Below are 13,138 nucleotides of genomic sequence, written 5' to 3' on the forward strand. Positions count from 1 at the left end.
TCAAAATTATCTTCTGTCCCTACCTATCATCCTGGTGATTGTAGTTTGCACGCTGATCTGGTGAAGAGAGGAATACATTGTGGCGGGGTAAATGTTTGAGGCTGTAGAAAATATTGTACATTGCAGGTATTTTAGCCAAGTTTAGAGGCAAGCATGTGGGGCCCGTGTTAGAGGTAGTGCTACCTGAAAACACTCGAGGTTCTCTCCACTTTGACAAGTTTACCATCAAATGTTCATACTTCAAGGTGCAATAAATCAACAGATGCAAGGATCAACAGGAAACTCACGACATGCATACATTGTAATTAATGCATAGGTAAACACAACTTTTTCACAAATTCGTTCTATGATGTGTCACATCAATTCGTACAACAAGGAGAAGCTTGATTACTAGTATGCCATCTCCCTCGCCCATGTGCGCGGTGTCTCACAGACGACGAGAAGCTCTCCCTCCCCTACCTAGTTGACATGCAGTAGTTGATTCGACACTGTAGAAGTAGTAACATCATTGTTCGACTTCTCAAAGAGGCGAAGAGCCAAGGGCAACCCGAACATACATGGCAGTCTTATGTGTAGGGGAGGGTGTGGTGTGGAAGTTTTGTGGCAATTCTTTTTTATTGTTGTTTGCGTCCAATATGTGCCACCATCAGATGCAGATCTTATGGTTATTGTGGCAATTGCTAGTTATAGTCATCTTAGAGGAAGTACAATAAGGTGACATAAGCAGGCTACATATAAGGACTAAAATATTATATATTTGCTGAATTGGAGGAGAGAGAAGAGGAGAGAGGAGAGAAGCGGGATGTAGAATAAGAGTCGGCTATAGCACGAGACCCAAGACACTTTGTAAGAATTTATGGTGGGCCAACTATTAATAAAGTACTTCATATTTAAATCTTACTACTATACAAGCCGACTATTAGGTTGACTCTAGATGACGTGTAAACTTTTTATATCCAGCTGTTGGCTATAGTATTAACCATGCTCTTACAAAAATCAAATAATCCCAAAACAAACCCGACCATGTTTCTTGTTTCTAGACATGAATAGGAATCAACCAATAAGAGGCGTGGGTCGTGTACATTTTTAATTCCTTGAGACATACCTAGCACGACATGCAGCGGCCAGTTCATTGGATGCAATGGTATTAATTACTAGCAAATAAATATTAAGAGCTCTCATTTTCCTCTCCGCCTTGGTCGCGGTGCACAATGTAGTGCATGTCAACAAAAATTATATCATTGGATTCGTATTTGAACATAGTTTTCAATGATATATTTTTTGTTGACATGCATGAACATTTTGTTAGTTACATTTATGGTCAAAGTTTGGCACATATTACAATGGGACCAGGAAACCTGGATGGAGTAGTCTCTTTTTGACACGCATTTATGTTGATATAGCTTGAACGCCAAAAAGGGAGAGGGCAGCGGTTCCCAAAATGTTGAATGGTCAATGATACATCCTCATTCAATTAACGAGTAGAGGGAATTAATTGGAGAAGCAAAATGGAGCCAGCATGGTGTGAATGCAACGCAGTTTCGACTCTCATAAAAAGGCGCCCCACCACTCCAATCCATCTACTCCTAGTCTTTGCGCACCACTGCTCACTCCAATTCGACACCAAGACCTAGTGACTAGAAGCCACAAGCACCCATGGCGTCGATGGAGGCGAGCGGCAGTCGGCTTTGCCAGATCATCCAAGACGCCAGCCTGCCGCCCCGCATCATGTAGCATTTCCAGACGATGCTGGTAACCGCCGGCGTAATAGCCCTCATCGACACCGGCTTTGCCTCTCGCATGAACGAGATGATGGTCCGCTCCATCCGCAAGTTCACCGCCATCAAGACACGCACGGACGACCTTGCCATACTGCTCCAGCCTGTGCGCCCAGGCTCCTTGTTGCCTGCCACCCTCATCAGCCTCCATGGTGATGAACTCTTTCAAGCCTTGGTGGCCCTACAGCTATGGGAGGTCGCGACGAAGAACATGCAGCTCGAGGCCGCGCTCGCCCCGCCGCGCCTCGCTATGCAAGAAACCGTCGACCTACACATCCACGTCTACGAGTAAATCGTCTACATAGGCCACTACAAGGCCATGCAGGACAGAAAGACGTTGGCCTTATTCGATCGGCTGGAATCATTGGACGCCATTGTTGAGAAGCACGTTGACCTGGCCACGAAAGCCGCTGCTACTTAGCCGCTATTAGGTGGGCCGATGCCCTGAGTCGAGGAGGAGGAGGTCATCGATGGATGCATATTTCTTCTTGCCTCCTATAATCAGCACTACATCGCCTCGTGGACTTAATGTTTTATTAGTATATGCCATTTTTATTCAAGACGTAAAGGACATCATTGTTCGACTTCTTGAAGAGGCAAAGAGCCAAGCGCGACCCGAATGCGAGAGTTGCGTACTCTCGCGTGCCAGTCTTATGTGTAGGGGAGGGGCATGGTGTCGCGGTTTTGTGGCATTTCTTTTCGATTATTGTTTGCGTCCAATAGGTGCCATCGTCGAATGCAGATCTTATGGTTAGTGTGTCGATCGCTTCCGAAAAACCTTATAATCACAAAACAGTTATGCGTGGTGGATTAACTAGATCTCGTTTCTTGTTTCTTGACAACAATAAAGGAAACAACCAATAAGAGACGTGGGTCGTGTATGTTTTTAATGCCTTGAGACTACCTAGCACGGCATGCTGCGGACAGTTCATTGCATGTAATGGTAGTATAGTAAATATTAAGTTATCTCATTTTCCCCTCCGTCTTGGTCACGGTGCACAATGTAGTAATGACTAGTCTCTTCTTGACACACATTTGCATTGATATGGCTTGAATTCCAAGGAGGGATAGGGTAGCGGTTCCCGAGACATTGAATGGTCAATGATGGATCCTCAAGTAGCATGCAGAGGGAATTAAAAGCAGAATGGAGCCAACATGATGTGAATGCAATGCAATTTTCACTCTTTGAAGCCGCCCCACCACTCCAATCCATCTACCAAATCATACGGACCACTACTCACTCCAATCCATCTACCAAATCGTACGCACCACTTCTCGGTCCAATCCAAGACCCAAGAACAAGTGACTAGAAGCCACAAGCATCTATGGAGGCGATGGACGCGAGCGGCAGTCGGCTGTGCCAGATCATCCAAGATGCCGGCCTGCGGCCCTGCATCGCGCAGCATTTCCAGACGGTGCTGGCGACCGCTGATGTCGTAGCCCTTACCGACGCAGGCTTTGCCTCTCGCATGGATGAGATGATGGTCCGCTCCAGCCGCAAGTTTACTGACATCAAGAAGCACGCGGACGACCTTGCCGTACTGCTCCAGACCGCGCGCCCAGGCTCCTTGTTGCCTGCCACCCTCATCGGCCTCCATGGTGATGAACTCTTTCAAGCCCTTGTGGCCTTGTAGCTGCCGGAGGTCGCGACAAAGAATGTGCACCTCGAGACATGCTCGCCGTGCAGCGCTTCGCCATGCAGGAAACCATCGACCTACACATCCACGTCTACGAGGAAATCGTTTACATGGGCCACTACAAGGCCAGGGAGGACAGAGAGATGTTGGCCTTCTTCGACCGGCTAGAATCTTTGGAAGCCATTGTTCAGAAGGACGTTGACCTGGCCATGAAAGTCGCTGCTACTTAGCCGCCGTTTGGTGGGCCGATGCCCTGAGTCGAGGAGGAGGAGGTCGTCGATGGATGCATCTTTCTTCTTGCCTCCTCTAACCAGCACTACATCGCCTCATGGCCTTAATGTTTTATTAATGTATGGCATTTTTATTCCAGTCGTAAATTACATGTGTGATCCCTTGCTCTTATTTGGCGCTAATTATATGTAGTATCCTGTCTTCGTCCTGGTGTACTACCTAGGTCTTGGTTTATTAGTCCCTTTTGTAATTTGTGCTAAATATTTGACTAAATATTTGACTGATAAAATGTTAATGCATGTCAACAAAAATTATATCGTTTGATTTGTATTTGAACATAGTTTTCAATGATATAATTTTGGTAACATGCATGAACCTTTTGTTTGTCAAATTTATGGTCAAAATTTGGCACAAATTACGACGGGGAGAAATAAACTAGGACAGATGATGAGGACATCAATACCATTGTTACACCCACATCCCCTACTGCTACATATACTGGACCAATTACTAGAGCTCGCGCACGCCAATTAAATTATCAGGTACTTTCGTTTCTTGGTAATGATTCTAATGTTCATGAGAATATGATGCTGCCTAAATTGGATACATTTGTTTTGCTTACAAATGAAGGGCCTAGCTTGGAGAAGGATGAACATTGGAGCAAGAACAAGCATGGAGACGATGGCATGCGCAAGGGGAACAAGAACAGAGTTACAAGTGATGATTTCAGGACTTTGCAGCCACCATAATGAGTGCATGAAGCCTTGGACGAAATATACAAGATGCCCCTTCATAAATTTTATCCAGAGGCTATTCTAGGTGCTGCGTCACCTTATTATTGGGCCAGGCCCATGTAATTTCGAAATACATAAGTATAGGCTATTTTTAGAGTCCGTATGTGTGGGGAAACAAGAGATAGGGTTAGTTTCGGACCCCTCTACCAAGGGCCACGAAATTCACCCCCTCTTCCTCCATATATACAGCCCTTAGGGCACCGTTTAGACTTTGGGTTTTGTTTAGATTAAAGTTCGCCGTAGCTGCAACTTCGCGTACTTCGTTTGTGTTCAACGACCAAACAAAGGCGTCACAGAACCCCACCTTGATCAATAAAACTTTCCTCTTATATTCGCAATATCCAGATTGCAATCTTAGTTTCTTGCTTGTTCTTCGTTTGCCTGCAGGAAACAGACCTTCGTGGTGAGGTTGATCGTGCTCTGGCGTGGTCAATAACCTCTTGGAGTTGGTTTAGCGATTGCTAAGGCGCGACGTCCTCGCACGTTCGTAGTCGGATCGTGAAAGTCGACTTCCTCCAAAATGATAGCCACCATCTCATCGAAAGACGGGACACCTTTGCCTCTATCAAGTGGTATCAGATTTCCAGGTTGCTTGGTGAGATTTTACAATTTTTCATAGTTTAGATCGAGTCGGTTCTTCATACCTACAGTCCAGGAAAAATCCACACAAAAAATTAGGGTTAGTTCATCATATCCGAACCAATCTAAGCCTTTGCATAATCTTTTTAGGGTTTTGCTTTGTTGAATTTGCGGTTACATCGTCGTGTCGAGTTGCTGGTCTTAGCGTCTAGTCCTTTAGAGTTTTGAGTTCTGTCATAGTTTGTCACGCCGCCGCCGCACCATCTTCATCGTTGTTGCCATATACCACCACCGCTGCCATATCCCGCCAATGCTGCCTTATACCACCACCGCTGCCATATACCACCACCGCCGCCATATCCCACTACCGCTGCCATATCTTACCACCATATATCCACCACCAATCCGAGTTCCTTGCATATTAGGTTTGTTTTCGAGATCCATCTAATTTCCGATTCGTGTTTCCTTGCCTGAGTAGGTTTCGGAAAAAAAGAAGTCTGGAGACCCACGGGCAGTTTTTAGGCCAAAATTTCGGCGACCGAAAATATTTTTTCCCTATCCTATTTTTAGGTCCCCAGGAGTGTTTTGAGACATTCGCCATCATAGTGATTTTTTGTCGCACTTCTTCGTCGTCGCTGCCCTGATTTCCGAAAAAAAATTGTCAAAAAATTTCTTGCACATCTTGTCAGTTTGACCTGGGAAGAGTTTTCAGACACTCGCCATTATAGTGATTTTTCGCAAAAAAAAGAGCAGCGCAAAAAAAAGAGCAACGCAAGAAAAAAAAGAGCGAAAAAAATATCCAGAGTGTGCTTTTCCCTTGTTTAAGTGAAGCGCCATGATTTTGTTAGTGTTCTAGGCTCACGTCTCTAGCACGGTCTAGCCTAGGACCAGCACAGTACCGTCGTTGAGCGTTTATTCAACTTTGCATCTCTGAATTGATTATTGCTGATCCTTTTTGCTACCATATTATAAGCCTTCCCAGCTCCACATACATCTACGTCGTGTGTTTGACTCTCCCTGGTAATCGCTCTATCCAAGCTTTGACAGTTTTGACTACTACGGTTGCCGATCACCGCCTGCTGCTGGGTAAGAACTGGTAAGAATTTGAGATTCGCTTGACGGATTTGTGACACCCCACCACCACCATATTCCAATAGTCTGTAGGATCATATTCTTGTCTGTTTCTATTGCTGCTAACTATGGCAGGAACACAAGTCGACGAGATTGACTGGGAGAACATGACGAACAAGGAGCTTCATGATAAGTTTCATCAAATGTTGGGTCAACAGGTGGAAGACGTGATGGCCAGCTTTGGAAAGGCAATGGAGAAGATGGATGACATTGAGAAGTCAATTGACACCAAGTTGGACGCCAAGTTTGATGAATTACTCAAACATCTCCCACAACTAGCTCTACGCCACGATACAGTAGGGCGAGCACAGCGTGTTCCTATTGAGCCAGGACAAAATTCTGGTGCCGCTGCTACTGCTATTGGTGCTTCTGTAGCTCCTGTTGTTACTGCAGAGGTGGAGGACTATTACGAGGATGAGGTTGATCAAAATCAGAACTACATGCAGCCACCAGCACTAGCACCAGCAGGTCGACCTCAGGTATATATTCGCAACGGTAGGCCTGCACCACCACCTCAGGTACGAGATAATGACCATATTCCGAGACTGAAATTGAATATTCCACCATTTGAGGGTAGATATGTTTCTGATATATATCTTACTTGGGAGTTAGAAACTGAACAACATTTTACATGTTTACAATATCCCGAGGAGAGACGGGTTGCTGCTGCTGTTTGTGCTTTCACTAGTTTTGCATGTGTATGGTGGTCTGAACATTGTAGACTATATCCTATTCCAACTACTTGGGCTGCTTTGAAAACTGCTATGCGTACTCGTTCGGTTCCACCATATTATCAACGTGAATTGCTTCAAAAATTGCAGCGTTTAAGACAAGGAAAAAATTCTGTAGAAGAATATTATCAGGAATTACAAACTGGCATGATTAGATGTGGTATCGTTGAGGAGAATGAAGCTATGCTTGCACGTTTTATGGGTGGATTAAATAGAGAGATTCAGACCATTCTAGAGTATAAGGAGTATACTAATATCACTCGTTTATTCCATCTTGCTTGTAAAGCTGAACGTGAAGTGCAGGATCGACAGGCATTGGCGCAAACTAACTTTTCTGCAGGTCGACTTTCATCATGGACACCGCGTGCATCCTCTACTTCCACTGCACCAGCACTTCCATCAGCTGCTACCTCGATCCGTGATACAAGAAAGCAGGCACAACCACCACTATCTGCCAAGAGCGCACCTGTCGGGCCTGCACAGAGCTCTTCTTCGTCCATGGCATCAACAGGGCACACAAGTGATATTATTTGTCGTCGTTGTAAGGGAAGAGGACATTATGCGCGAGAATGCAAATCTCAGCGTGTGATGATTGCTACTAAGGATGGTGGGTATGAGTCTGGTAGTGACTATGATGAGGACACTTTAGCCCTTATTACAAGTGAAGAACACGGTGGAGATGATTCTGATCATGAGACGCAATACATGGCTCCTGAAGATGCTGACAGGTATGAATGTTTAGTTGCTCAACATGTTTTGAGTGTGCAGGTTACACAAGCTGAGCAAAATCAGAGGCATAATTTGTTCCATACAAAGGGAGTTGTGAAGGAACGTTCTGTGCGCGTCATCATAGACGGAGGGAGCTGCAACAACTTGGCTAGCATGGAGATGGTGGAGAAGCTCTCTCTCACCACAAGACCACATCCACATCCTTACTACATCCGATGGTTCAACAACAGCGGCAAGGTTAAGGTAACACGTACTGTTCGTGTGCATTTTAGTATCTCTACATATGCTGATTATGTTGATTGTGATGTGGTACCTATGCAAGCATGTTCCTTATTACTTGGTAGACCATGGCAATTTGATAAAATTCTATACACCATGGTAGAAATAATCAGTATACTCTTGTTCATTAAGATAAAAATATTACTTTGCTTCCTATGACTCCTGATTCAATTTTGAAAATGATATTAATAGAGCTAATAAAGCAAAACAGGAGCAAAATAAGAGTGAAAATCAGATTGTGGCAAAAGAATTTGAGCAACAAATGAAGCCTAATAATAAACCATCTACTGTTGCTTTTGAAATTAAATTCAAAAGTGCATGTATATTTGCCACCAAATCTGATATTGATGAGCTAGATTTTAGCAAATCTGTTTGCTATGCTTTGGTGTGCAAAGAGGCATTATTTTCATTCGAGGACGTGCCTTCCTCTTTGCCTCCTGCTGTCACTAACATTTTGCAGGAGTTCGCTGACGTCTTTCCACAAGACGTGCCACCGGGATTACCGCCTATTCGAGGGATTGAGCATCAGATTGACTTAATTCCTGGTGCTTCACTGCCGAACCATGCGCCATACCATACCAATCCAGAGGAGACGAAGGAGATTATGCGTCAAGTACAAGAGCTTCTCGACAAAGGTTATATACACGAATCCCTTAGTCCTTGTGCTGTTCCTATTATTCTAGTGCCGAAAAAGGATGGTACATCACGTATGTGTGTTGATTGTAGAGGCATTAATAATATTACTATTCGTTGTCGTCATCCTATTCCTAGGCTAGGTGATATGCTTGATGAATTGAGTAGCTCTACAATATTCTCAAAAGTTGATTTGCGTAGTGGATACCATCAAATTCGTATGAAATTGGGAGATGAATGGAAAATAGCATTTAAAACTAAGTTTGGATTATATGAGTGGTTAGTCATGCCTTTTGGGTTAACTAATGCACCTAGTACTTTCATGAGATTAATGAATGAAGTTTTACGTGCTTTCATTGGACGATTTGTGGTAGTTTACTTTGATGACATATTTACGTGCTGTTTTTATTGCTCTACGTGATGCATGTTTGTTTGGTAACCTTGGGAAGTGCACCTTTTGCACCGACCGAGTGTCTTTTCTTGGCTATGTTGTTACTCCACATGGAATTGAAGTTGATAAAGCCAAGATTGAAGCTATTGAGATTTGGCCGCAGCCAAAAACGGTCACAGAAGTGAGGAGTTTTCTTGGCCTCGCTGGATTCTATAGGCATTTTGTGAGAGATTTCAGCACCATTGCTGCACCTCTCAATGAGCTTACAAAGAAAGATGTGCCTTTTCTGTGGGGTACCGCACATGAAGAAGCCTTCGCGGTATTGAAAGATAAGTTGACACATGCTCCTTTACTCCAACTTCCTGATTTTAATAAGACTTTTGAGCTTGAATGTGATGCTAGTGGAATTGGATTAGGAGGTGTGTTATTACAAGATGGCAAACCTGTTGCATACTTTTCTGAAAAATTGAGTGGGCCTAGTCTGAATTATTCTACTTATGATAAAGAATTATATGCTCTTGTTTGGACTTTAGAAACATGGCAACATTATTTATGGCCCAAAGAATTTGTTATACATTCTGATCATGAATCTTTGAAACATATTAAAAGTCAAGCTAAACTGAATCATAGACATGCTAAATGGGTTGAATTCATTGAGACCTTCCCTTATGTCATTAAACACAAGAAGGGAAAAGAAAATGTTATTGCTGATGCATTGTCTCGTCGCTATACTATGCTTTCACAACTTGACTTCAAAATATTTGGTTTGGAGACCATCAAAGATCAATATGTGCATGATGCTGATTTTAAAGATGTAATGCAGAATTGTAAAGAAGGAAGAATGTGGAACAAGTTTGTCGTTAACGATGGATTTGTGTTTCGTGCTAACAAGCTATGCATTCTAGCTAGCTCTGTTCGTCTTTTGTTGTTGCAGGAGGCGCATGGAGGAGGATTAATGGGACACTTTGGCGTGAAGAAGACGGAGGACTTACTTGCTACACATTTCTTTTGGCCAAAGATGAGACGGGATGTTGAGCGTTTTATTGCTCGCTGCACTACATGTCAATAAGCTAAGTCACGACTCAATCCTCATGGTTTATATATGCCTTTGTATGTACCTAATGTTCCTTGGGAGGATATATCTATGGACTTTGTTTTAGGTTTACCTCGAACAAAGAAGGGGAGGGATAGATGTTTGTTGTCGTGGATAGATTCTCGAAAATGGCACACTTTATACCATGTCATAAAAGCGATGATGCTGTTAATGTTGCTGATTTGTTCTTTCGTGAAATTATTCGCTTGCATGGTGTGCCAAATACTATTGTTTCAGACCGTGATACTAAATTTCTTAGCCACTTTTGGAGATGTTTATGGGCTAAGTTGGGGACTAAACTGCTTTTTAGTACTACTTGTCACCCCCAAACTGATGGACAAACTGAAGTAGTCAATAGAACGTTGTCTACTATGCTTAGGGCTGTTTTGAAGAATAATAAGAAAATGTGGGAGGAATGCTTGCCTCATATTGAATTTGCTTATAATCGTTCATTGCATTCTACTACTAAGATGTGCCCTTTTGAAGTTGTGTATGGTTTCCTACCTCGTGCACCTATTGATTTGTTGCCTCTTCCATCTTCGGAGAAGGTTAATTTTGATGCTAAACAACGTGCTGAATTGATTTTAAAAATGCATGAGTTAATGATAGAGGCAAAGGTGTCCCGTCTTTCGATGAGATGGTGGATTTCGCTTTGGTGGAAGTCGACTTTGACGATCCGACTACGAACGTGCGAGGACGTCGCGCCTTAGCAATCGCTAAACCAACTCCGAGAGGTTATTGACCACGCCGGAGCACGATCAACCTGACCACGAGGGTCTGTTTCCTGCGAGCAAACGAAGAACAAGCAAGAAACTAAGATTGCAATCTGGATATTGTGAATATAAGATGAAAGCTTTATTGATCAAGGTGGGGTTCTGTGACGCCTTTGTCTGGTCGTTGAACACAAACGAAGTACGCGAAGTTGCAGCTATGGCGAACTTTTAATCTAAACAAAACCCAAAGTCTAAACGATGCCCTAAGGGCTGTATATATGGAGGAAGAGGGGGGAATTTCGTGGCCCTTGGTGGAGGGGTCCGAAATCAACCCTATCTCTTGTTTCCCCACACATACGGACTCTAAAAATAGCCTATACTTATGTATTTCGAAATTACATGGGCCTGGCACAATAATAAGGTGACGCAGCACCTAAAATAGCCTCGGGACGAAATTTATGAAGTGGCATCTTGTATATTTCGTCCAAGGCTTCATGCACCCATTATGGTGGCTTCAAAGTCCTGAAATCATCACTTGTAACTCCGTTCTTGTTCCCCTTGCGCATGCCATCATCTCCATGCTTGTTCTTGCTCCAATGTTCATCCTTCTCCAAGCTAGGCCCTTCATTTGTAAGCAAAACAAATGTATCCAATTTAGGCAGCATCATATTCTCATGAACATTAGAATCATTACCAAGAAACGAAAGTACCTGGTAATTTAGTTGGCGTGCACGAGCTCTAGTAATTGGTCCAGTATGTATAGCAGCAGGGGCTGTGGGTGTAACAATTGTATTGATGTCCTCATCATGATGCACGTTTGTTCGGTAACCTTGGGAAGTGCACCTTTTGCACCGACCGAGTATCTTTTCTTGGCTATGTTGTTACTCCACAGGGAATTGAAGTTGATAAAGCCAAGATTGAAGCTATTGAGAGTTGGCCGCAGCCCAAAACGGTCACACAAGTGAGGAGTTTTCTTGGCCTCGCTGGATTCTATAGGCGTTTTGTGAGAGATTTTAGCACCATTGCTGCACCTCTCAATGAGCTTACAAAGAAAGATGTGCCTTTTCTTTGGGGTACCGCACAGGAAGAAGCCTTCACGGTATTGAAAGATAAGTTGACACATGCTCCTTTACTCCAACTTCCTGATTTTAATAAGACTTTTGAGCTTGAATGTGATGCTAGTGGAATTGGATTAGGAGGTGTGTTATTACAAGATGGCAAACCTGTTGCATATTTTTCTGAAAAATTGAGTGGGCCTAGTCTGAATTATTCTACTTATGATAAAGAATTATATGCTCTTGTTCGGACTTTAGAAACATGGCAACATTATTTATGGCCCAAAGAATTTGTTATACATTCTGATCATGAATCATTGAAACATATTAAAAGTCAAGCTAAACTGAATCGTAGACATGCTAAATGGGTTGAATTCATTGAGACTTTCCCTTATGTCATTAAACACAAGAAGGGAAAAGAAAATGTTATTGCTGATGCTTTGTCTCGTCGCTATACTATGCTTTCACAACTTGACTTCAAAATATTTGGTTTGGAGACCATCAAAGATCAATATGTGCATGATGCTGGTTTTAAAGATGTAATGCATAATTGTAAAGAAGGAAGAATGTGGAACAAGTTTGTTGTTAACGATGAATTTGTGTTTCGTGCTAACAAGCTATGCATTCCAGCTAGCTCCGTTCGTCTTTTGTTGTTGCAGGAGGCGCATGGAGGAGGATTAATGGGACACTTTGGCGTGAAGAAGACGGAGAACGTACTTGCTACACATTTCTTTTGGCCAAAGATGAGACGGGATGTTGAGCGTTTTATTGCTCGCTGCACTACATGTCAAAAAGCTAAGTCACGCCTCAATCCTCATGGTTTATATATGCCTTTGCCTGTACCTAGTGTTCCTTGGGAGGATATATCTATGGACTTTGTTTTAGGTTTACCTCGAACAAAGAAGGGGAGGGATAGCATGTTTGTTGTTGTGGATAGATTCTCGAAAATGGCACACTTTATACCATGTCATAAAAGCGATGATGCTGTTAATGTTGCTGATTTGTTCTTTCGTGAAATTATTCGCTTGCATGGTGTGCCAAATACTATTGTTTCAGATCGTGATACTAAATTTCTTAGCCACTTTTGGAGATGTTTATGGGCTAAGTTGGGGACTAAACTGCTTTTTAGTACTACTTGTCACCCCCAAACTGATGGACAAACTAAAGTAGTCAATAGAACGTTGTCTACTATGCTTAGGGCTGTTTTGAAGAATAATAAGAAAATGTGGGAGGAATGCTTGCCTCATATTGAATTTGCTTATAATCGTTCATTGCATTCTACTACTAAGATGTGCCCTTTTGAAGTTGTGTATGGTTTCCTACCTCGTGCACCTATTGATTTGTTGCCTCTTCCATCTTCGGAG

Source organism: Triticum dicoccoides, chromosome 3B (assembly GCF_002162155.2).
Source record: "Triticum dicoccoides isolate Atlit2015 ecotype Zavitan chromosome 3B, WEW_v2.0, whole genome shotgun sequence".
Classification (NCBI taxonomy): domain Eukaryota; kingdom Viridiplantae; phylum Streptophyta; class Magnoliopsida; order Poales; family Poaceae; genus Triticum; species Triticum dicoccoides.